General features: G+C 44.2%; 1 protein-coding gene across 2 annotated transcripts in view; it reads right to left on the reverse strand.

Moving 5' to 3' along the window:
- The window catches only part of ATP8B4 (ATPase phospholipid transporting 8B4 (putative)), a 515,241-nt gene that overhangs the window by 329,861 nt on the left and 159,993 nt on the right, over nucleotides 1-25,387 (reverse strand). The window contains exon 1 of one of the 2 annotated variants that reach the window (XM_040414026.1): nucleotides 22,175-22,222. The exons of the other annotated variant lie outside the window; for it this stretch is intronic. The gene's annotated coding sequence lies outside the window, so the exon portion shown is untranslated. Of the gene's footprint in view, nucleotides 1-22,174; nucleotides 22,223-25,387 lie in introns of those variants that run through there. 2 annotated transcript variants of the gene reach the window in all.

The following is a 25,387-nucleotide window of genomic DNA, read 5'->3' on the forward strand; positions in this document are numbered from 1 at the left end:
GGGAGAGGGGGTGGGTTTGAGTTACCAGAGGGGGCTGATAAGAGGGAGAGGCTGGGGGGCTGATCAGAGGCTGGGGGGCACATGAGAGGCTTGGGGGCGGATCAGGGGCTGGGGGGCACATGAGAGGCTGGGGGGCGGATCAGAGGCTGGGGGGCGGATCAGAGGCTGGGGGGCGGATCAGAGGCTGGGGGGGCGGATCAGAGGCTGGCTGCCATGGTCAGCTCCCTGCTGTTGTGTGCACAAAGCACAGGGCAGCAGGGAGAGTGTAAAGTCCTATTCACCCTAATAGAGCTCTATTAGGGTGAAAATGACAAGCGTTCTCGCCCTTAAGGAGGCTAATAGTTATTAACCCCTTAAGGACTCAGCCCTATTTCACCTTAAGGACTTGGCCATTTTTTTGCAAATCTGACCAGTGTCACTTTAAGTGCTCATAACTTTAAAACACTTTGACTTATCCACGCCACTCTGAGATTGTTTTTTCGTCACATATTGTACTTCATGATACTGGTAAAATGAAGTAAAAAAAATTAATTTTGTTGCATAAAAAAATACCTAATTTACCAAAAATTAGCAAATTTCAAAGTTTCAGTTTCTCTACTTCTGTAATACATAGTAATACCCCCAAAAATTGTGATGACTTTACATTCCCCATATGTCTACTTCATGTTTGAATTATTTTGGGAATGATATCTAATTTTTTGGGGATGTTACAAGGCTTAGAAGTTTAGAAGCAAATCTTTAAATTTTTCTGAAATTTACAAAAAACAAATTTTTAGGGACCACTACAGGTCTGAAGTCACTTTGCGAGGCTTACATAATAGAAACCGCCCAAAAATGACCCCATTCTATAAACTACACCCCTCAAGGTATTCAAAACTGATTTTACAAACTTTGTTAACCCTTTAGGTGTTGCACAAGGGTTATTGGCAAATGGGGATGAAATTTGAGAATTTCATTTTTTTGCCTAATTTTCCATTTTAACCCATTTTTTCCACTAACAAAGCAAGGGTTAACAGCCAAACAAGACTGTATCTTTATTGCCCTGACTCTGCCGTTTACAGAAACACCCCATATGTGTCCGTAAACTACTGTACGGCCACACAGCGGTGCGTAAAGTGAAAGGTGCGCCGTATGGTTTTTGGAAGCCAGATTTTGCTGGACTGGTTTTTTGACACCATGTCCCATTTGAAGCCCCCCTGATGCACCCCTAGAGTAGAAACTCCATAAAAGTGACCCCATCTAAGAAACTACACCCCTCAAGGTATTCAAAACTGATTTTACAAATGTCATTAACACTTTAGGTGTTGCACAAAATTTTATGGAAAATAGAGATACAATTTCAAAATTTCACTTTTTTGGCAGATTTTCCATTTTAATATTTTTTTTCCAGTTACAAAGCAAGGGTTAACAGCCAAACAAAACTCATTATTTATGGCCCTAATTCTGTAGTTTACAGTAACACCCCATATGTGGCCGTAAACTACTGTACGGGCACACAGTAGGGCGTGGAGTGAGAGGTGCGCCGTATGGTTTTTGGAAGCCAGATTTTACTGGACAGTTTTTTTGACACCATGTCCCATTTGAAGCCCTCTGATGCACCCCTAGAGTAGAAACTCCAAAAAAGTGACCCCATTTTAGAAACTACGGGATAGGGTGGCAGTTTTTTTGGTACTAGTTTAGGGTACATATGATTTTCGGTTGCTCTAAATTACACTTTTAGTGCGGCAAGGTAACAAGAAATAGCTTTTTCGGCACTTTTTTTTTTTTTTTTTTTGTTATTTACAACATTCATCTGACAGGTTAGATCATGTGGTATTTTTATAGAGCAGGTTGTCACGGACGCGGTGATACCTAATATGTATACAATTTTTTTTATTTATGTAAGTTTTACACAATGATTTCATTTTTGAAACAAAAAAAAAAATCATGTTTTAGTGTTTCCATAGTCTAAGAGCCATAGTTTTTTCAGTTTTTCGGCGATTATCTTGGGTAGGGTATGATTTTTGCGGGATGAGATGACGGTTTGATTGGTACTATTTTGGCGTACATGCGACTTTTTTGATCACTTTTATTACCTTTTTTGGGAAGGTGGGCAAAATTTCAATTTTCTCATAGTTTTTAATTTTTTTATTTTTATGGCGTTCACCGTGCGGGGAAAGTAACATGACCGTTTTATAGATCAGGTCATTACGGACACGGCAATACCTAATATGTGTAGTGTATTTTATTTTTTTAATTTTTATTCAGTGATAAAAAATTTAAAAAAATCTTAACTTTTTTCACTTTTTTTTTACATTTTTTGGACCCAGACCCACTTGGTTCTTGAAGATCCAGTGGGTCTGATGTCTGTATAATACAGTACAGTACACTATATAGGGTTCTGTACTGTATTTTACTTACACTGAACAGATCTCTGCTTTTAGCATAGATCTGTTCAGCACCATGGACAGCAGGACGCCTGAGAAGGCGTCCTGTTGCCATGGGAACCTTCCCCGTCTGCCACAACTTTGCAGACGGGGAAGGGTGAGCACGGGGCTGTCGGGGGGCTCTCTCCCTCTCCATCGGGGGGCTGCAAAGGCACAGCAGCCCCCCGATGGGAGAGGGAGGGAGCTCCCTGACCGATGACAGTTAACCTTTTCCATACCGCGGTCCGTTCGGACCGCGGTATGGAAAGGGTTAAACGGCTGACATCTGCACAGATGTCAGCCGTTTATACCAGGGTGTCAGCACATTGCTGACACCCTGGTATAACCACTAGAAGCCAATGAATTTTCAAGGGGAGGCGGGCATTTGGGCATTTTAAAAGTTTCTGATCAGAAACTGCAGATATCGCAGCAAACCGCAGGTCTGAATTGACCTGCGGTTTGCGGCGATCACATGACCCCTTCCTGGCGTTGTGACAGGATGCCGGCTGAATGATTTCAGCCGGCATCCCGTTGCAATTAACCCCCGCGGCGCCGGAATGCCTATTTAAAGTTAGGACGTACCGATACGCCCTGAGTCCTTAAGGACTCGGGAAATAGGGCGTACGGGTACGCCCTGCGTCCTTAAGGGGTTAAATAAAAAGTAAAAAAAAAATAAAAATAAAGTTTAAACACCCCCCCCCCTTCAAATATAGAAAACAATATATCGTGATATATATCGCACATGCTTAAAATTATATTGCAATATAGATTTTAGGGAAAAGAAATGGGAGTGAGACACAACATTTTTTGAGCATTCAATTTAATGAAAACAACGAATAAACTGAAACAGGCTGTTTTTCAGCTGATCAAAAGTTTAGGACCACACTTCAAAAAAAACGAAACCCCCCCCCCCCCCACCCAAAACAGAAATCCAACTTCCAAACATGAACTCAGTAATGAGTAGTTCCGCCGTTATTGTTTATCACTTCAAAAATTTGTTTCGGCATGCTTGATGCAAGCGTTTCCATGAGGTGAGTGGGAACATTTCTCCAAGTGGTGAAGACGGCCGCACGAAGGCTATCTACTGTCTGGAACTGTTGTCCATTTTTGTAAACTTCCCTTGCCATCCATCCCCAAAGGTTCTCAATTGGATTTAGATCAGGGGAACATGCAGGATGGGCCAAAAGAGTGTTATTCTCCTGGAAGAAGTCCCTTGTCCTGCGGGCATTGTGTACTGTAGCGTTGTCCTGTTGAAAAACCCAGTCGTTACCACACAGACGAGGGCCCTCGGTCATGAGGAATGCTCTCTGCAACATCTGGACATAGCCAGCGGCCGTTTGACACCCCTGCACTTCCTGAAGCTCCATTGTTCCACTGAAGGAAAAAGCACCCCAGACCATTATGGCGCCCCCTCCACTGTGGCGCGTAGAAAACATCTCAGGTGGGATCTGCTTGTCATGCCAGTAACGTTGGAAACCATCAAGGTTAAATTTTTTTCTCATCAGATAACAAAACTTTCTTCCACCTTTGAATGTCCAATGTTTGGTACTCTCTTGCAAAGTCCAAACGAGCAGTTCTGTGGCGTTCAAGGAGACGATGTCTTTGAAGACTTTTTTTTTTTTTTTAAGCCCTTCAGTTTCAGATGCAGTCTGATGGTTATGGGGCTGCAGTCAGCACCAGTAAGGGCCTTAATTTGGATTGAGGATCGTCCAGTGTCTTGACGGACAGCCAATTGGATCCTCCGGCTCAGTGCTGATGACATTTTTTTTGGGTCTTCCACTTGACTTTTTTGTTCCATAACCCTCAGGATCATTTAAGAAATTCCAAATGACTGTCTTACTGCGTCCCACCTCAGCAGCGATGGTGCGCTGTGAGAGACCCTGCTTATGCAGTTCAACAACCCGACCACGTTCCCGCGCCTGTCTGCATTCGGCGCAGGCGCTCTGAGAGAAGGAGGCTCGCCTCATCAGCACTCCCTCAGTGCGCCTGCGCCGATGACGTCTTCGCTTTCGGTGACGTCATCGGCGCAGGCGCACTGAGGAAGTGCTGAGGAGGCGAGCCTCCTTCTCTCAGAGCGCTTGCGCCGAATGAAAACAGGCGCAGGATTTTTGAAATGCTGACAGGGCCATCTGGAGGAGGAGAGCACTGCTGGCCCTGTCAATCAACAAGAGGAGGGGGCGGTTTTTTGCGACGGCTACCAGCAAGTAGACGCCCTACTTGCTGGTAGTGAAGTGAATAGCATATTTTAAAAGATCGTTTTTTATTGAAAAGAAGCCACAGACAAAAGCTAAGATCCCTATATAGGGAATAGTCGTTAAATAACGATTTTAACAAGCCCGGAAAAAAAAAGGGGGGGTTTGGGGGTGACAGAAGCCCTTTAAACTTTTGATCAGGACTGTATATCCAATAAACTGTCATTGTTCCATATGGTACACATATGCTAGAGTGCCAGTCTTATTTTACTCATTTTGCCAATTTGTTCCTTCTGAAAGGGTGATTAGTTTAGACTAGAGCACCTACTCCACACTGAGAAGGCAGTGAGCTTTAACACTCAGTTTTCTATTGTGCCAGATTGTGTCAGTGAAAACTGATCCGTCCCCATTGACTTACATTGTGTGTCAGAACGGATCCGTTTCATCAGACGGACACCAAAACGTTGTAAGCACTGTTTTGGTGTCCGTCTCCAAAGCGGAATGGAGACTGAACTGATGCATTCTGAGCAGATCCTTTTCCATTCAGAATGCATTAGAATGTAAACTGATCCGTTTTGGACCGCTTGTGAGAGCCCTGAACGGATCTCACAAACGGAAAGCCAAAACGTGAGTGTGAAAGTAGACTAAGCTATTCAGAGGAGTGGTCATTGAATTAACTAGCATAGCTCTGAGAGGGAATCGCACAGTTAACATAATATGCAGCACAATTCATATGGCATCCTACATGACACATCATCCAGTAACATATACCTTTATGAAATAAACACTGCAGTGAAGATCCTCACAGCCAAAAGCCTATGAATATCACAGCAACAAAACAGAAACATGTTGGTATCCTTACGAAAATGTAGCTCTAACTTCTGATTCACAGGTATCTTTTCATTCTGTTTTTGGACAGAAATCCTTATTAAATGATACAATTTTCCCTAACCCTGAAGGCCACCATCATATATAGATTTATATAGTTCACATTACACTTAAAGTGGTTTTCTATATTGATGACCTATCCTCAGGATAAGTCATCAATATCAGATCGGAGGTGGTCCGACTACTGGCACTCCTGTCGATCAGCTGTTTGAAGAAAAGGCTGCGCTTGTGTGAGTGCTGCATTCTGTTCACTGGTGAAACAGCAGCTTCTCTATCCCATTCACTTCAATGGGAAGGAGCAGACAGAGTGTTACTACCCCCTCCCATTGAAGTGAATGGGACGGAGGAGTTGAAATTACACCTGCTCATCACTGTGAGCAAGTTGAGCAGGTAAACAGTGAAGAGAATGCAGTACTCACATGAGCGCTACATTCTCTTCAAACAGTTGAACGGCGAGGGTGCCAGGAGTCGGACCCCCGATGATCTGATATTGATGATCTATCCTGAGGATAAGTCATCAATATAGGAAGCAGCCAACCTCTTTAAAGCTGTATGCAATAAGCTCCCTTAGTGGCACCTGCAGGCATACAGTTTTATAGATTCAGAGTCCCATATAGGAAGGATTAATTTTAACGTAAATTTGTTTTCCCTTAGTCCTAACAGCAGCACAAGTGGGGAGTTCTCCCCTGTGAAACTGGTAGGACAGGTGGAATTTTTATTGATCAAAATTACTACCAAGATAATTAAACAATTAACCCACCCCCTATAAAGGGCCGCCCGCCCCTCAACCAGTGCTTTATCAGCAAATACAGAAAACAAAAAATAGGGTGCAAAATTTGTGTGCTGCTGTTAGGACTAAGGGAAAACAAATTTACGTAAAAATTAACGCTTCCCTTATGTCCTAACCAGCAGCACAAGTGGGGACCTAGCAAGAAGCAACAGACAAATTGAGAGGGTTTCTCTTTATTTATTTATTATTTTTTAAATGAGGGCGGCACTGAGAATGGTACGTCCAAATGCCACTCCCTCAGAGCGCCTAGAATCTAGGCGGTAGTGCATTATAAAGGGTGCTGTGGGAGCTTTAGGAGGCTGCAGCACAGATTTGTTCTAGCAGAACCAAACTTTTCTCCGCGTACGAAGTAGATACTGCCCTTGTACAGTGGGCAGTGACAAAGGATGGAGGAGCCAACCCCTGAGCTAGAAAAGCTTCATGGATTGCCTCTTTTACCCATCTACTCAAAGAGGGTTTAGAGTCCTTTAGACCTTTGTTTTTCCCCAACAAGGACAGCAGGAGGTGTTCGGATCTTCTGAAGTCCGCAGTTCTGTTTAGGTAGATTCTGAGATTTCGTCACTGAGCAAGCAAAAATCAACAAGGCAACAGGCAGCGCCTGAACCTGTCCTAAGTCCACAGGACAGATAAAAAAGCACTGTTTGAGGGGCGGGCGTCTTTTTATAGGGGGTGAGTTAATTGTTTAATTATCTTGGTAGTAATTTCGATCAATAAAAATTCCATCTGTCCTACCAGTTTCACAGAAGAGAACTCCCCACTTGTGCTGCTGGTTAGGACGTGAGGGAAAACAGAGTTCCAACCGCAAAATTGTACATTTAGGCTAAAGGGTTCCCATACAATCTGATCCGTCAGGCAGTGCATGGTTGCCCGAACAGTCTGTGCAATGTTCCTGAGCAGAAAGAGTGTTACAGACATTGGTCTACATATATTAAAGGGGAATTCCAGTTTCATGATGTTGATGGCCTATCTTTAGGATAAATCATCAATACCAGATCTGTGGGGTCCGATTCTTGACTCCCTATCAATCAGCTGTTTGAACTGGCCGCTGCACTTGCACTATGTCTTCTTCCATGTTTACCTGCATGCCATCTCTGATTTCATGACATCAATGACACAGGGTAATGACAACAATGAAGCCAGCTGTTGGCTGAAGAGCATCAGTTGACCATGCCCAAGCCAGGGAGAAAGAAAACAAATCCAGGACAAGAAAATGGAAATGCAGGAGTCAGCATGGAAGACTGGAGCTGCAGGGAGCAAATATGATCATTTTAGTAGGGGGGTGGGGGGGGGGGGGGGAATTATGTATTCCTAGACCCTTTAAAGTAGCACTTCCACAAAGATTTTTTTTTCTCTGACCTGTTAGAAAGGCACATGATGTAAACTTTAGTGATGGAAATTTTCTTACCAGTCACTGTATAAGTTATCCCCTCCTTTCCTTTCTGATCCTCAGCTGTGTCATGTGACCAGCACTCAGACTTTCCAAATAACACAGCATCTTATGTGTGGAAAGGAGTCCAGTTTCAATATGTATTCCTATGGGGTCTCAATGTCAGTCTCATAGGAATGAATAGAGAAGTAACTGACTTCCTGTCCTGTGTTGGTTGGAGATCAGAGAGTTGATCACATGACACAGCTGAGGATCAGAAGGAAGGTTATAATTCACAAATACAGTCAATGGTGAGAAGATTACCTCCACTACAAATTACATCATGCACCTTTCTAGCAGGTCAGAGAATAAAAATTTAACTGCTAAAATGTTACAAAATTATATGCAATAGTAGCTGTGAAATGTGTGACTATTTTGGTTGTTCATCACATTTTAAAATTGACAAAAAGTGCAATGTAGTTAAGGCCAGATTTATGAACAGCAGGAAATAGGAAAAATGCTGCCAAACAGGTAAAAATGAGAAATTTTGTAACTACCACCTTTGCTTAGATTGGTGTTATCACTGCCAGTCTCAGTAAATGTGAACTACTTACTGCTCAGTTCCTGGAAACTATCCACTTGATAGGGAACCAGCATTGCATTTTTTTTAAATGCTCAGGCTTACCCTGTAGATACCGTAGGTAATGCACAGTAAAAAGGATGGGAAGAAAAACTACCAAATGTGACATGATCTTTAGTTATGGCATACCATTATTTGAGCACAATGTAAATTATCTTAAAATAGTAAATCTGCAGAAGAGCATATACTTAGCAAGGAGCACTGCTGTCCCAACTGCTGAAATCAAAGGATATCTTTAGTTTACAAAGTGTCACAATAAACAACTTTAAGAATTAAAATCTGTATGGAAACAGAGGGGAATCGTGCCCCTCAGACAGAATATACTTATCGCAGGCTTACAATGCTTGCAGTAAACAGATACTGAAATAGAAAGCCAGACTTTGCACTTTAATGCAAGGAGGATTAAATAAAGCACACAATGTGATAAAGCCTTCCTGAATGTCTATTTAAGGTGACGGTATACACAATGTTACCAACATAAATTTTACACTAGGTTACGGCTTACTGTAATCATTTTATAGAAACCACACAGAAAGCAATAAAGCTAAAATGAGAATACTGTCTGACAGTTTGTAACCATCATGATCCAGTATAGCTGGTCAGTGCACATTAGAAAAGAGAGGCTACAAAGCAGTCAAAAGCTACATTATATCATGGACTTGCATGCTCAGACACTTGTACATGCTCGCAAAACAGCCAATGTACAATATCTGATGCAAAATTTAATATGCAGAAAGTACAGATTAGGCCGGGTTCACATCATGTTTTTTCCATCCGTTTAACGTATACTCTGGGGGGAAAAAGGGATACAAAAGAGTAGCACACCAGTCCCGTAAAAGAATTTGTACGTGAACATAGATGTCTTTTTCTTTTCTTTTTTTTACAATGGAAATCTATGGTGAATGGATGCCACCGTATGTCATCCGTCAGCGTATACGTTTTTGTACACGTTAAACAGATAGCAAAAACATGATGTGTTGAATTTTTTTATATTTTTTTTAAAAAACTTTTCTTATAAACCCCAATGCATTAGGAAGACCATTTATTCAGAAGGACCGAAGCTGCCGCAAACATCATCCAGATCCCCGCTAGGAGATGTTGCAAGCCAAGGAGAGTGTGCTCTCAGTTTTTTTAGCTTCCAGATGCAGTGGTCATATTTGACCACAGTATTAAAGCCTTTAGATGCTGTGATCAAGTGTGATCACAGTATCTAAAGGGTGAAAACTGCAGTGGGAATAGAACCCGTAAAACAGTGGAGGAATTGCGTTTTTTTCCAATTCCATTCCCCATTTGGAGTTTTTTTCTGCCGCTTCCCACTATATTGTATGTCATATTAAATGGTGGCATTAGAAAGTAAAACTTTTCCCGCAAAAAATAAGCCTCATACAGCTATGTGAATAGAAAAATAAAAAAGTTATGGCTCAAGGAAGATAGGGAAGAAAAATGAAAATGCAAAAATGAAAAAACCTCCGGTATCCTAAAGGTTAATCAGATATTACCTGAATCCTATAGTAAGCCTATATCCACGGATAACAAAATGTGCACAAATAAAAAGGAAACCAATGTGGCTAAAAAGAGATGTACTGAATATAATAAGATAAAAACAAAGAGCAGACTCAATTATAATAGTGTCAGTGCCACAGGACTGGAGGGCAGATGATGTTGGAACAATATTCTAGAAAGGTGAAAAGGTGCAACTAGCATCAACTAAGATTGACATATTTGGTAGAATGTTTGAAGGTACCGTATTTTTTGCCCCATAAGACGCACTTGGGAGAAAGTGGGGGAAAATGTCACTGCGTCTTATGGGGTGAATACTAATGAGCGTTTCCATTATAGAAGCGCTCATTAGTACCAGAGGACTGGGAAACATTTAAGGCTCTGTACTCACCGCTTCCTGGTCCTCAGCTGTCCTGTGGCTGTGCACAATGTGAGGGCGCTCTGTAACCCGACGCTGTGCGTCAGTAGGAGAGGTAAGTGTTTATTTTCTCTGTGTCATGGGGGCTGATCTGAGATATCGGGGTCTCATCTGAGGTCTATTCATATTGGGGTCCTATTAACATTGGGGGTCTGATTAGGGCTGTGAGCTAAGGTCTGATTAACATCAGGGGTCTGACTGCTGGCCTGATCTAAAGTCTAATGAAAAAAATATTTTTCTTATTGTCCTCCTCTAAAACCTAGGTGAGTCTTACCAGGCGAAAAATATGGTATTCTAAGAGATGAGATGTAGAAGAATATAACGGTGAATAAATTAATAACCAATAACCAGTTGGAAATCATGCAAAACAGGTCATCCCTAACAAACACTCTGTGTTTCTATGAGGAGGTAAGAGCAAATCTGTATGTTGGTGGTGCCGTAGATGTGATATCTGGATTTTGCAAAAGCATTTGATACAATACCACACAAGGACCTTGTGCTGAGGCTACAAAAGCAGGGACTCTGGGACAATATAGGCACATGGGTAAAGAACTCGTTAAGAGACAGAAAAACAGGCGATGTTAAATAGAACATACTGAAAATGGTTAAAGTCAGCAAGGGGGTACCAGAGGGATCTGTGTTAAGGGACCTTTACATGGGCCAAGAATCTTAAAGATAATCGCTTAGGAACGTTTATAGGAACTCTTGTTGGCGATTATCTGGCGCTGAAAATGTTCACTCGTTCATCGGGTAAACACGATCTGCTGCTGGCAAACGAGTCCTTATGGGGAAGAGCGATGGCAGGAGTTTGTTTTATGACAGCCGTATTGGGTAGTTGTTATATTTGCCTAACTAGGCAAATATAACAACTTTACAATTAACTCACTTTATCTGCAGTGCCTGGTTTATCAGATTTGACTGAGGGTCACATGACCTGTGATGTCAGCTTCTCTCCCTGCTCTGATAAAGTTCGTTGCACAAGCCTGTAAACGGGACGTCACTGTGCTGGCCACGCCCCCCTTCACTGCCGGGCTGTCTGCGCTCTCCTAGGATTTTTAACCCCTTCAGCTGCACAGACTGGGTAGCTGCAGGCAGTGACCATTCTGGGCACAGGAGCTGACAGACTAGAGAGAGCATTGCACAAGAAGGTAGGGGGAAGATCCTGTGTGTATTAGCAGTGTCCTTATACAGCTGGGACTTGTAGTTCTACACTTACAAGTTGCTGTTGATTCTCCCAGCATTTAGGGAAGCTCTTGTATCCACTTCCTTAACAGTGTCATTATACAGCTGGGACTTGTAGTCCTACACATACAACATGCTGCTGATTCTCCCAGCAGGCAGACATGTCACTCAGGGCAGCTCTTGTAGCCACTCCCTTAGCAGAGCAGGGGGAGGGGCAGAGATTGTTTTATTGCATGTAAACAAAGGGCCAGAAGAGAACCAGGGAAATGAGGAAATATATATATTTTTTTGCATAAAACTTGCTTAGCTTAGTTATATATTGCTGCCCATCAGATTTTCAGTGCTGTATATTAGTTTTTTCATAACTCAGACAACCCCTTTAATACTCACTGTTTAGTTGTTTTGCAGAGTTACACTGGTTAAGGACGCGTCCCACTCAATATCCAGTGTACTCACCCCCCTTCATCACGGTATCTGTGTTGTCACTCCTGTTTTGTATCCGAATGTGCGCTTGTGTTTGTTTCTGCTACGGCTCGGCGTCTCTCATGATGACCGTAGTTCTCGCTTGAAATCCCGCAGGATTCAAAGGTTGCTGTAGTATTGGTTGACAGCGGAAATTCGACTAACAATCACTGTTAGTTATATCGCTGCCAGTAGTGTCCGAAAGCTTTCATCGCTCATTTTGCAATATTTGTGTGGGTGTTCTGAAATGTCTGCTAATTGCGTTTCAAGGTTCAAACCTCTTCCTCAGTAGCCATATCTGAAACCCCACAAAATCAGTCCTTATATAGACTATCTGTTACTTGGAAAACCTGGAGCCAATTGTGGGTTGTTCCAAAACCCGGAAAAGTGATTAGATGGTTAAAACATAAATACAATTAAAAAAGATTAAAATCAAATAACAATATATTATAAATATAGAAAAACCTTGGTAGTTAATGTAGCTTGGTATAAATTTTCAATATATGGAAAAAACGCATGTGCGATTTCTATGCGTTTTTCTCATATTTTAGTTTTATATATAGTTTCCATAGTATTTATTCGTATTATACCCCTTTATGTACTATTTGGGTAATAGTGTTCAACAAAGTTATACCTACTGCTTCTTATATTGATTATGGGTCCTCTTTGACTATTTGTGAAGCATTATTGCAGGACGTGTAGATGTATTGAGGTGTAAATATTAGGTAGTGTGCCCTCCACCAAGGGGAGATCGGAGTGCTGGTAAAACAGCCTGACTCCGATGTCCCATCGGCAAAGGGCACACACCCCGTTCTCACAAGAAGCCAAACAATTCAAAGTCTGAATTCAAGCTACCCGGTAATAAGGTGTCATTTGCTGCAGTGAAACAACCCCTTTAAGCCTTGTGGGGGTTCGCTCTGATAGATAGGGTAGAGGCAAAATACAAGTTCTTAACTCAAAACGTCAGTGTTTATTCACACTTGAGGCAATTCCACAAAACAGCACGTAACTTTGCAGTCTTAGGGGGACCTGTTTCCCCAGCGTGCGGCTCTCATCCCTCCAGCATGGCACAACGCCTCAGATCCCAAATACAGAGAGACCTCTCTGCTGAGCCCAGCTGCCAATTTAAGGACAACCAGGTGCTGCCAAAACCCGGTATTTGACCTCACCTGGCTGGAAACCAGCCCAGCTGCACATGCTGGGAGAAAAATACCTGCCTTGCCAGACACAACCCCTCACTGTGTCACATACCACCCACCCCCTACCTTTGTTCAATCCTGAGGGGGTGGACACAAGCCAGACAATGCACCCGGGAAAGGGCATCCGCGTTTCCCTGCAACCGGCCTGCTCTGTGTCCTACCGAATACTTAAAGTTCTGCAGAGACAAAAACCATCTGGTGACCCAGGCATTCCTGTCTTTGGCCTGGCTCATACACTTGAGAGGGAAGTGGTCAGTCACCAGGCGGAACTTTCTCCCCAACAAATAGTAGCGGAGAATGCCCACTTGGTAGACAGGTACTCTCTCTCCACTATACTGTACCTGGTTTCAGCTGGGGTGAGCTCGCGGCTTAGGAAGACAATAGGATGCTCCTCCCCGCTGACTTACTGAGACAGTACAGCACCGAGTCCTACATCAGAGGCATACGTTTGTACTACGAACTCCCTTGAAGTCGGGCGTCACCAAAACCGGTGACCCACACAGGGCCGACTTCAAAGCGGCAAAAGCCTTTTCCGCCCGATCATCCCAGTGCACCATGACTGATTTAGTCGCTTCAAGAGCCCTGTCAAGGGCGCAGCTAGAGTAGCAAAGTGGGGAACAGACCTCATGTAATAGCCCACCATTCCCAGGAATTACTTTATTTGCCTAGCAGTGACGGGTCGGGGCCAATTCCGTATCGCCTCTATTTTGTTCACTTGGGGTTTGATGACTCCGCGCCCAATGACATACCCAAGGTACTTAGTCTCTTCTAACCCTATCTCACATTTTTTTGGGTTAGCGGTTAGGCCAGCTTTCCGAAGGGTGTCCAAAACAGCCTGAACTTTGGGTAGGTGACTTTCCCAGTCGGTACTGTGGATGACAATATTGTTCAGATAAGACTAAGCGTACCGACGATGTGGACGAAGCACAATGTCCATCAGTCGCTGAAAAGTGGCGGGGGCGCCATGCAGACCAAAGGGTAAGAACTTATATTGATACAGCTCCTCAGGCGTGATAAAGGCAGTTTTCTCTTTGGCAACCTCCGTTAAGGGCACCTGCCAGTACCCTTTTGTGAGGTCCAAAACAGGAAAATACTGGGCTTGTCCTAACATCTCGATAAGCTCATCCACCCGGGGCATGGGATACGCATCGAATTTGGAAACCTCGTAAAATTTCCGAAAGTCGTTACAAAACCGCAACGCCCCATCCTATAGGACTGGCCCACTCACTTTTTTACTCCTTAATGACGTCTAGCTGCAACATTAGCTACACCTCCTCCGATATAGCTCGTCACTGAGCCTTGGGTACCCGGTATGGTTTTAATCTGACTTTTGCCTCAGGCTCAGTGACAATGTCATGCTGGATTATGCAAGTGCATCCAGGGAGGTCTGGGAACACATAAGTGTTCCGACTAACGAACTCTCTGGCCTCCTGAATCTGTTTAGAGGAAAGGCTGTCAGCAATTTTTACTGTGACAGACGCCTCTCTTGCATCAGACAAAGGGGCCGGTACCTCTTCTCCTAGAAAACCCAGCTGTGGGCTGTCTTCTGTACAGGTTTCCCTATCTATCCACGGTTTAAGTAAATTCACATGGTAAACCTGCTGGCTGGTGTACCTTGTAGTTTACATCTCCAATTTTCTTGAGTACCTCGTAGGGCCCCTGCCACCTAGTCAGGAACTAACTGTCCACGGTCGGCACCAGAACCAAAACCCGGGTTAAACATCCGGACCCGAGCCTGCCGATTATAGACCCGACTCTGGGCTCGCTGAGCTGCCTCCATATGCTCCCTAACAAGAGGCAACACTGTTTCTATACGATCTTGCATCTGGGTAACGTACTCAATGACACTTTTATGTGGAGTGGGTTGTTGTTCCCACGCCTCTTTGGCCATGTCCAAGAGACTGTGAGGGTGTCTGCCATATAGCAGTTCGAAGTGCAAGAACCCAGTTGAGGCCTGGGGTACCTCTCGCACTGGGAACATAAGATGGGGCAGAAGGAGGTCCCAGTCCTTCCCATCTTTAGACACTACCTTTTTCAACATATTTTTGATTAAACCGTTCTACCAGACCATCCGTTTTTGCGTATGGTAAACGGACGTCAGTAGCTGTTTTATGTGCAGCAACTTACAGAGTTCCCTCATCACCTTGGACATAAAAGGGGTCCCTTGGTCGGTCAGAAACTCTTTAGGCAGTCCTACTCGGGAGAACATCTCCATTAACTCCTTAGCTATGAGTCTGGCCAAGGTATGTCGCAGTGGCACCGCCTCCGGGTACCGAGTGGTGTAGTCTAGAATGACTAAGATGTGTTGATGCCCTCTGGCAGACTTCAGTACTGGGCTTATGAGGGCCATAGCTAGTCGGTCAAACGATACTTCGATAATCGGGAGAGGTACTAGGGGACTACGGAAATGTGGCTGGGGGCTAGTTATCTGGCAGGTCGGGCAAGACTTACAAAACTCTTACACTTCTTTGAATATGCTGGGCCAGTAAAAACGCTGTAGAATACGATCCTGAGTTTTCTGCAGCCCCAGGTGACCCCCGAGAACATGTTGGTGGGCTAGATCTAACACAAGCTTGCAATAAGCCTTGGGGACCACTAACTGTTCAATAGGCTCACCCCGTAGTTGGTTTACCCGATACAACATATCCTGATGAACCGCAAAACGGGGAAACACTGACTCTGCATCCAGGTTGTTGTGGTTCACCATCTACTATTAACACATTTTCCCAGGCGCATGATAGGGTTGGGTCCCGACGTTGGGGGGGTACCATAATTTTCCCCGGAGACATTGAGGTCTGCCAATTCAGGGCCCGGCGGCAAGTCCTCCACATCTCCCACCATCACACTTAGCGGGGTCGTCTCCCCCTCTTCCACCGAAGTGGCAGTCACAACCTACCGCTGGCCCTTCGATCTCAGGTTCCCAGGGTTCTGGTATCCCCCCCCTGAGCCGGGCCACTCTGCTAGGGTTACCCCTGTCCTATGGGTATCAGTCACTCTCATAGCAGGCCACGGTGCCGGGAAGCCTGGGAAGTCTCTCCCTATTATAAATTCGTAGAGTAAATTTGGGGCAACTGCTACTTCGTGAGTCCATCTGCCAGTCCCTGTGGTTGGAGACACAGTGGGATAGTCCTTTAAGTCTCCATGGATGCACATGACCCCGACTTTCCGGCCAGTATACTCCGCTGATCGTACCAGGGGAGCCGTTACTAGGGACACCAGACACTACTGGAGTGTCTCCTACCTCCACCTGGCACAGGTGGTTTAGAGTTTTTGGGGTACCTGCTGCACACAGCTTTCTGGCATATAGCGACTGACGGTAGCCATAGTTAGTATCCATGGGTTCCACCTGATGGGGACAGTCAGCTCTTACATGGCCCGGCTTCTGACACTGACAGCAGACTATCAGAGCCAGGTCTGTAGAGGGTACACCCCGGGTGGGTTTGGTTGGTAGAAGTTGCCGGGTCTGGGATGGGGAATTATGGGGTTTGATTGCCCCCCTCCAAAAAGAACCCCCTGTAACAGTCTTACTAGCCTCGTAGCACTCCACCAGTTCGACCATGTCTAGGGCGTTGCCAGAAGACACCTGACCGATCCGGTGGTGGAGATGGGGTGGCAGAGCCCTCCAGAAATAGTCTATCCAGCATAGCCGTGGGACACTTTTGCAAGAGGTGGAGTAAGTCATAATACTGGGTCCTCGCAGGATCAGCCGGCTTAAACCCCCACTGATGTACCCATTGGGCCTTGATCAACACATTCACTCCGAGTCTTGCCAAAATTTCACCCTTTACATTTTGGTAGTCGGCCGCTTGATCGTCCGGCAAGTCGAAATACACCCACTGAGAATCGGATGCCAGGAATGGAGAAACTTCCTCAGGTCACTGGTCACGGGGTAGCTATTCCCTGATGCCACTTTCTCGTACATTGCCAGGTAGGTATCAATGTCGACTGCGGGGGGTCATCTTAGGAATCGCAGCACGGACTGCTTTCTGGGCATCGTGGACACTCGGGGTTGCTCCTGCTGTCTGCAAAACCATCACGTGTTGCAGCAGCAACTGGTTAGTATCGTGCTGCTTCTTATTAGCCTCACGTTGCTGCAGGTTTGTCTCTCGCTGCTGCAGATTAGCCTCCATGAGGGTCTTCACAACAGCCTCCATTTTGTCGTGGGGCACTGGTTGTAATACAGCTGGTTTAATGTACGACATACAATCGTGCCTGACAAATGCAGAAAACAAGAATATCGGCGTTCACGCCAGCCTCACTGCTCTTGCCCGCATCCTCTACCAATTGTGGGGTTTTTCTCTGGTAGACAGGGTAAGCGGGCGTATTATAGAGGCAAAATACAAGTTCTTAACTCAAAACGTCAGTGTTTATACACACTTGAGGCAATTCCACAAAACAGCACGTAACTTTGCAGTCTTGATGTTAATTCACATACAATGGAAAGTTCATATAACACAAGTCACCTTGCTGGCAGTTCTGCCTCCAGTAGACCACAGCAGGCTTTAGGGGGCCTGTTTCCCCAGCGTGCAGCTCTCAGCCCTCCAGCACGGCACAACGCCTCAGATCCTAAAAACAGAGACCTCTCTGCTGAGCCCAGCTGCCTAATTAAGGACAGCCAGGTGCTGCCAAAACTCGGACTAGCACTTAAACTCCGGTCTGGTATTTGACCCCACCTGGCTGGAAACCAGCGCAGCCGCACATGCTGGGAGGAAAATACCTGCCTTGCCAGACACAACCCCTTACTGTGTCACAGCCTGTATTAGACCTAGCAATCATACAGGAGAATGTCCCCGTGCTGTCTAGTTGTTTGCCGACAGCAGATCTTGATTAGACAGCACAATCTGTCACTGGCAAATTGTGATCTTTTAGCATGCTGAAAGATCATGATAGCCCAATGAACAAACATTTGCTCGTTCATCTAGTAATCGGCAGCAGAATTACACTGCCAGGTGATCGCTAAGTTAGCAATCATCTGGCAGAAAATATGCCCATCTAATACAGACTTAAATTTTTGCTGATAACACAAAACTTTGTAGGATACTGAAAACCCAGCTTGATTGTCAAATATTACAAAAAAGCCCTAGATAAGCTGGCAGCATGGGCAAGAATGTGGCAGATGAATTTTAATGTTCAAAAATGTAGGGTAATGCACCTATGCCACAGAAATCACATGGCTGCATATACATTAAATGGAATTAAGCTGTGGACAACAGAACAAGAACAGGACCTGGGTATTCTGGTTTCAAGTAAGCTAAGCAGTAGTGCTCAATTTCAGGCAGCAGATGCAAAAGCAAATATGTGTATATAAAAAAAAAGCTAAAATCCTGTGATCCCAATGTAATATTACCTATTTACAAATTTATAAGGCCACATCTTGGGATTCAGTTTAAGATCTGAGATGGGTTCAACTTTATGGATGTGCGTCTTTTTTTTTAAACTTATGTAACTATGTAAAGTGCATCCATTGCCAAGTCCTCATGTGGGCCCCTCTTCATATACACTCACCTAAAGAATTATTAGGAACACCATACTAATACGGTGTTGGACCCCCTTTTGCCTTCAGAACTGCCTTAATTCTACGTGGCATTGATTCAACAAGGTGCTGATAGCATTCTTTAGAAATGTTGGCCCATATTGATAGGATAGCATCTTGCAGTTGATGGAGATTTGAGGGATGCACATCCAGGGCACGAAGCTCCCGTTCCACCACATCCCAAAGATGCTCTATTGGGTTGAGATCTGGTGACTGTGGGGGCCATTTTAGTACAGTGAACTCATTGTCATGTTCAAGAAACCAATTTGAAATGATTCGAGCTTTGTGACATGGTGCATTATCCTGCTGGAAGTAGCCATCAGAGGATGGGTATATGTTCTCATTCTGTTTACGCCAAATTCGGACTCTACCATTTGAATGTCTCAACAGAAATCGAGACTTGTAGCCTCTTTTTCCTATTTGTAGTGGAGATGATTGGTACCTGGTGGGGTCTTCTGCTGTTGTAGCCAATCCGCCTCAAGGTTGTGCGTGTTGTGGCTTCACAAATGCTTTGCTGCATACCTCGGTTGTAACGAGTGGTTATTTCAGTCAAAGTTGCTCTTCTATCAGCTTGAATCAGTCGGCCCATTCTCCTCTGACCTCTAGCATCCACAAGGCATTTTTGCCCACAGGACTGCCGCATACTGGATGTTTTTCCCTTTTCACACCATTCTTTGTAAACCCTAGAAATGGTTGTGCGTGAAAATTGCAGTAACATAGCAGATTGTGAAATACTCAGACCGGCCCATCTGGCACCAACAACCATCTGGCACCTTTCTTTCCCATTCTGACATTCAGTTTGGAGTTCAGGAGATTGTCTTGACAAGGACCACACCCCTAAATGCATTGAAACAACTGCCATGTGATTGGTTGACTAGATAATTGCATTAATGAGAAATAGAACAGGTGTTCCTAATAATTCTTTAGGTGAGTGTATATGCAACTGGGTGGTTTTACCTATGCAACCGTCTCCTTGTATACTCTTATGTTGAGGCTAAACATGAATTTACAAAAAGAAGTTTGTAATTTCAAATAACGTATGGCCTTAGTAATGAAAGACTACAGTAAATATTTGTGTACAGTACAATGCACAATACATGTTAAAACCAAACAATGCCTTCAACTTGCTGCAGACAAAGTTAATATATTGACCAATGTTCCTTGCAGTGACTGCATGAGAAGATGCCAGGGGAGTATCCAGCAGGTAGGATATGGGGGTTAAAACCTCCCCTTCATGCCCTCACTCATCCTGGTTGATGTCTGTGGCTCAGTCCAGTTGTGTAGATACACTATATGTGATGCTATCTGCCATTTGCTGGTGAACATTTCATGGGAGTGTCACGAGACGCCGGGGCGCTCGCTCTCCTCAGCGCCGCCGGCGTCCCGTTTCTGTTCAGGAGCGAGGACGCAGACAGCATCCTCGTCTCCTTGGTGATAGGGGGGCGGGACGGACCGGCCGCGCATGTCTCCTCCGTGCGGCCGGTGTCCCCAGTTCCCCCAGCAACCAGGCGAGGTCTGAGCACCGAGCTGGGCACTCGGTGCTCAGCTGTACTTCCTGGTGTGGGTCATGTGACGCTGGCCACGTCACATGATCCCAGCTAACTAGTATTTAACAGGCAGCCTGCTGGCCACAGGTTGCCTGTTAATTTAGGTTTCCTGGCGATTTGTTTGTTACCTGCATACTTACTAGATCCTGTTCCCTGATGATCCTTTGCCTGCTCCTCCTGTACTGCGCATCTCTCCTGGTATTTTGACCTCGGCTTCCACCTGACTATTCTTTGCGGACTCCTGTTGTGCTTCTCTACTCTCCTGGTATTTGACCCCGGCTTCTCCTGACCATTCTTTGCTTATCCCTCTGTACTGCGTAGCTCTCTTGGTTTTGTCCCGGTCCGTTCACTATCCGTTATTTGTCTTGTTTGTCCTTCCCGCACGTATCCTAAGTTAGGGACTGCCGTCCAGTTGTCCCCTGTCATTAGGACTCGTGTGGCAAGTAGGCAGGGCCAGGGGTAAGAGTGGAGCGCAGTGGTCACTATCCTCCCCCCTGTGTGTGTGTGTGGACGTGACCGTTACAGGGAGGAGGGGAGCGTTTCCCTTCTGAGAGAAAAATTTAATCGAGAAGTTAAAAAGGGCTTCCCATCTCAGACAATGAGGGCATATCGCTAGGATATGCCCCCACTGTCTGATAGGTGCGGGTCCCAGAGGTCATAAACACATCTGGCAAAGGGAAGGAGCGCGCACCTCCATTCATTTCTATGGGGCTGGCGAAAATAGCTGAGAGCTGGCTCGACTATTTCTGTCTGCCCCAAAGAAGTGAATGTGAGCGGTGGCTGCACAAGCACGGTGAATTCCCAATTACATTTATGGGGATTTCGAAAATCCCCCAGCGGTTATTTTCAGTGGTCCAATAGAAACGCTTGGTGGTGGCCGGACCCGGCAATGCTGGACATCACTTTTCCGGCTTCATTTTCGGCTGCGTTTACGAGATAGGTGTGGGTCCCTGGGACCCGTACCTATCAGACAATAGGGACATATCCTAGCGATATGCCCTCATTGTCTGATAAGGGAATTCCCCTTTAAGTGTATGTGTCACAATGTGTGCGTGTGACTGTATGCATGTATGTGTGTATGTATATGTGTGGGTCACAGAGTGTATATGTATGCATGAATATATGTATTTGTGTGTGTATGTATCATAATATGTGTAAGTGTGTGGATGGGTGTACAGCATGTATTAGCTGTGCAAGTATGATTGCAAACAAGCCCTTTCACGTAATTCTATAAAACCCTGTTTGTGTAAGCTCTGAATTAGTAAAAAACGGTATTGGATAAACACATTTTGTAACTTGGAAAGCACAGAAAATATTTCATGATGAATGTAAATTGCTATTACAGTCTAAGCTGCCTTGGGATGCCCCGACTTGGTTCAGGGATAACACAAGTTGTAGACATGGTCGTCCTTTCCTGAACTCTAAAATTAACTCTAAACAAATGCTATTTCAGTGCGGGTAAGTAGCTGTGTGGTCCAGTTATTAATCTGTCAGTCCATATCATGTGAGCCAGTAAAATGTTTACAATTCAATATTCAGCTTTATAAAGTCATGTAATGTCTACGTATTAAGCCCCTGCCACTCACTACACCAGGACTGCTTTCTGCCTGGATTAAGGATTTCAACTTTTCGATCATAAACGGATCAGGTTCGGATAGCTATCAACAAAATTACTTTTTCCATGAAGGAAGGAAAACCAATGAGGAAAAAAAAAAAAAGATTTTTTTTTTCCAATACTTGCTTGATTGTTAATCTACTGCTACAGGCAGCAAATGTCAAAGTGACCTGTCCCGCTACAATGTAGGATGACATAAAACACAGACCTGTCTGTTTTACAAATGAACCTCTTAATAAGGAGATGTGTACTGAATATTAAACCACAAAATGATCACATTACTACTACTACAAAATCTGCACTACACATACTATAAAAATACATATACAGTATATTTACATGCACATTCTGTAAGATGCCTCATTTGAATATTTATACTTTACCATCATTAAAAATGTAGTGCAACTCTAGTGTAACAGCTAAGTATAAATGAATACCTGTCTGCAAGTTCCTTCTATAGATTATTAGCTTTACATGCCACAAATGATGCACTGTATGTAAAGCAAAAGATAGGAATAGGCAATATGGGCAGCAAGGTGGCTCAGTAATTAGCATTGGTGCCTTCCAGTGCCTGGGGTCCAAGGTCTGACCAAGGACAACATCTGCATGGAGTTTGTATGTTCTCCCCTTGTTTGCATAGGCTTCCTCCAGTTATTCTGGTTTCCTCCCACACTACAAAGACCTACTGATAGGGAACTTAGATTGTGATCTCCGCTGAGGACAGCGTGATGATAATGTATGTAAAGCGCTTCGTAATATAGAAGCGCTATATAAGTGCATAACATAAATAAATAAATAAATAAAATAGGAATTTCCTTGGAGCTTTGCAACTTTTCTTGAGCATACTGCCCCAACCAGTGTAAGCGATATGTCATGAAAGTGGCTGCCCAGGATCCAGAATAACTAATAAGTACTCCGATTCCAATCACGTCAGTCCTGTTGGAGCCCTTATTGTGGTTATAGGTAATCCCTAGCAGTCACTCTGCATGCATGTCTCTGTAGTAAGAAGCAATTGCTTGGAAGTTAAAAGCAATATACTTAAAAGGATTGTTCTTTAAAGGGCTTCTGTCACCCCCCATTTAGCAATTTTCAGTATCGGACATTAGCCATTTGCTAATGTCAGTTGAGTCCATATATATATCACTCTTACCTCTCTCTGTGCTGTAATTTCTTTAAAAATCGTACTTTTATAATATGCCAATTACTTCACTACCAGCAAGTTGGGCGGTTACTTGCTGTCAGCCGTCGCATCCTCGGACTATAAATACGCCCCCTCCTCCACTTGATAGACAGGGCCAGCGAGCGCTCTCCTCCTCCCGTTGGCCCTGTCTGCTCATTCGGCGCAGGCGCTCTGAGAGAAGGATGCGTGCTTGCCAGCTCCTCCCTCATTATCGCTGATGCAGGCATTCTTCTCTTCCAGGTGTAGTGTGACGGCGAAGGCACACTGAGGAAGGAGCGGGCAAGCGAACGACCTTCTCTCAGAGCGCCTGCGCCAAATGAGGACCGGTACGGCGCAGGCGCGGGATTTCATGGGCAGACAGGGCCAACGGGAGGAGGAGAGCGCTTGCTGGCCCTGTCTATCAAGTTGAGGAGGGGGCGGCTACCAGCAAGTAACCGCCCAACTTGCTGGTAGTGAAGTAATTAGCATATTATAAAAGTACGATTTTTAAAGAAATTACAGCACAGAGAGAGGTAAGAGTGATGTATATGGACTCAACTGACATTAGCAAATAGCTAATGTCCGATACTGAAAATTGCTAAATGGGGGGTGACAGAAGTCCTTTAACTTTAAAATGACATAAAAAAAAACCTTTGGCTTTGCTTGCAGAACATATTGCAGATACCATACAATGCAAATAAAGTATAATGAGGAATAAGTTGTGATTATTGTATCAGACAGTACCATTATTAATAAAAAAAAAAAAAAATAATATGAAATAAATAAAATAGAAATCCTTTAAAGGGCATTGCAGGCGACACTAGGGAGGCCGCTCCATTTCCCCCTTACCCCCCGTCGCCGCAATAACTTCATAAATTAATTTGTACTGTAAAAAACCATTTCCCGAACTCGGGTTCGGTTCCAAGGTACAACTTGGAACCGAACCCGAGTTCAGGAAATGTTTTTTTACAGCTTAAATCAATTTATGAAGTTATTGCGCAAAGTCTCGCAAGACTTTGCGAAGCAATAACTTCATCTCATCGGAGCCAATATATTCTAATACTGTACGGAGCTCCTGCTCCGTACAGTATTAGAACAAAGTTTTATGCAAATCAACTTCAGATGTTTAATCCGAAGTCGATTCGCTCATCCCTAGTGGTCAATAAGGGGTTAAAAGGGTAAGCATTATTTTATCATCAAGAGCACACAACTAACACACACTATTGGCTCAGTGTAACATGTATGTAATAAATTGACCTTTCTATTTCATTTTGCCAAAGAATGTCGTTTTAAAATTTTGAGTTTTAAGCCCATATGGTCTCCAGATATTTACTTTGCTGCATTCAACTGACATTCAGTGTCTAGATCTGTTAAATAATTAGTTGGCTATATTTGACCAATTACAGGAGGAGCTATTCTAGTAGAAGTAAAGTTGAAGACAGAGGTCAGGTAGTAACAATCCATTCGCCTCATGTCTGATGTTTATATACCAAAACATCCATGTGTATCTGGTAAACTGACAACTTATAACCAATTAGCAAACCATTCCTATTTAGAAGTTAAAATAACTTCCTCTTTAGATTGCATATATCGTTATATTTATCCATTTCTCCTCAATAAACGTGATAGAGATTTGCTGCAGTGAAATTCTTCGACAGGCAGGACTAAAGGAGCTGTCTGAGATCCACTACTTTTTTGGGGTGCGGATCGCGGACCCCATTCAAGTGAATGGGTCCGCAATCCGCATGCGGTTTCCCCGCGGTCGTGCCCATGCACTGCGGACCGCAATTTGTGGTCTGCAGCACGGGCCCAGCCGGCACACGGCCGTGGGCATTAGCCCTTAGACCTGGTCAGGAAGGGGGTAAATGGCCCGGTCTGGAAGTGGTAAATGCCTCCGTATTTCCATCCTTAGAATTGATATTGATCATTTCCAGTCTAAGATATCCACATTTTTCTAGAATTACAATCGCTCACAGATTCAGAATAAGGGGCATAGGAGGTCTGCCTCTACCCACCTAAAAGGTTAACTAAAGCCAGAATCCCAAACACACAAAATTCTCCATGTGTCTGTTATATGCTTGTGTTTCGTTAGATATCACAATTGTAGACCATGAAAAATACAATAGAAAAGCATTGCACTGTTTTTTCAGGCTGCAGTCAAATCTACTACCCCTTTTTTTAATGCTTGCGCATGTGAGCAAGGAAGTATAGAAGGAGAGGTCTGGGTTTAATTATAGGGTTGGCCATTTTGTTGCAAGAAATCTCCAAGTTAGTAATAGTACAAAATAGATTTGGTTACAACCATCTGGAACAGTAAGACACTACTAAATCAACAAAAAGAAAGCCCACTCTCCATTTCTAAATAGTGCCATAGCAAGGGAGATTTGCATTTCAGGTTTCTGAGAAAGCTGGTTTACTACCATATGGATCAGTGTGAAGTCTGCAGAGTACTTAATCTACCAAGAATTTCCCCTCCTCACTCCAAAATAGT

This window comes from Bufo bufo, chromosome 1, assembly GCF_905171765.1.
Source record: "Bufo bufo chromosome 1, aBufBuf1.1, whole genome shotgun sequence".
NCBI lineage: Eukaryota > Metazoa > Chordata > Amphibia > Anura > Bufonidae > Bufo > Bufo bufo.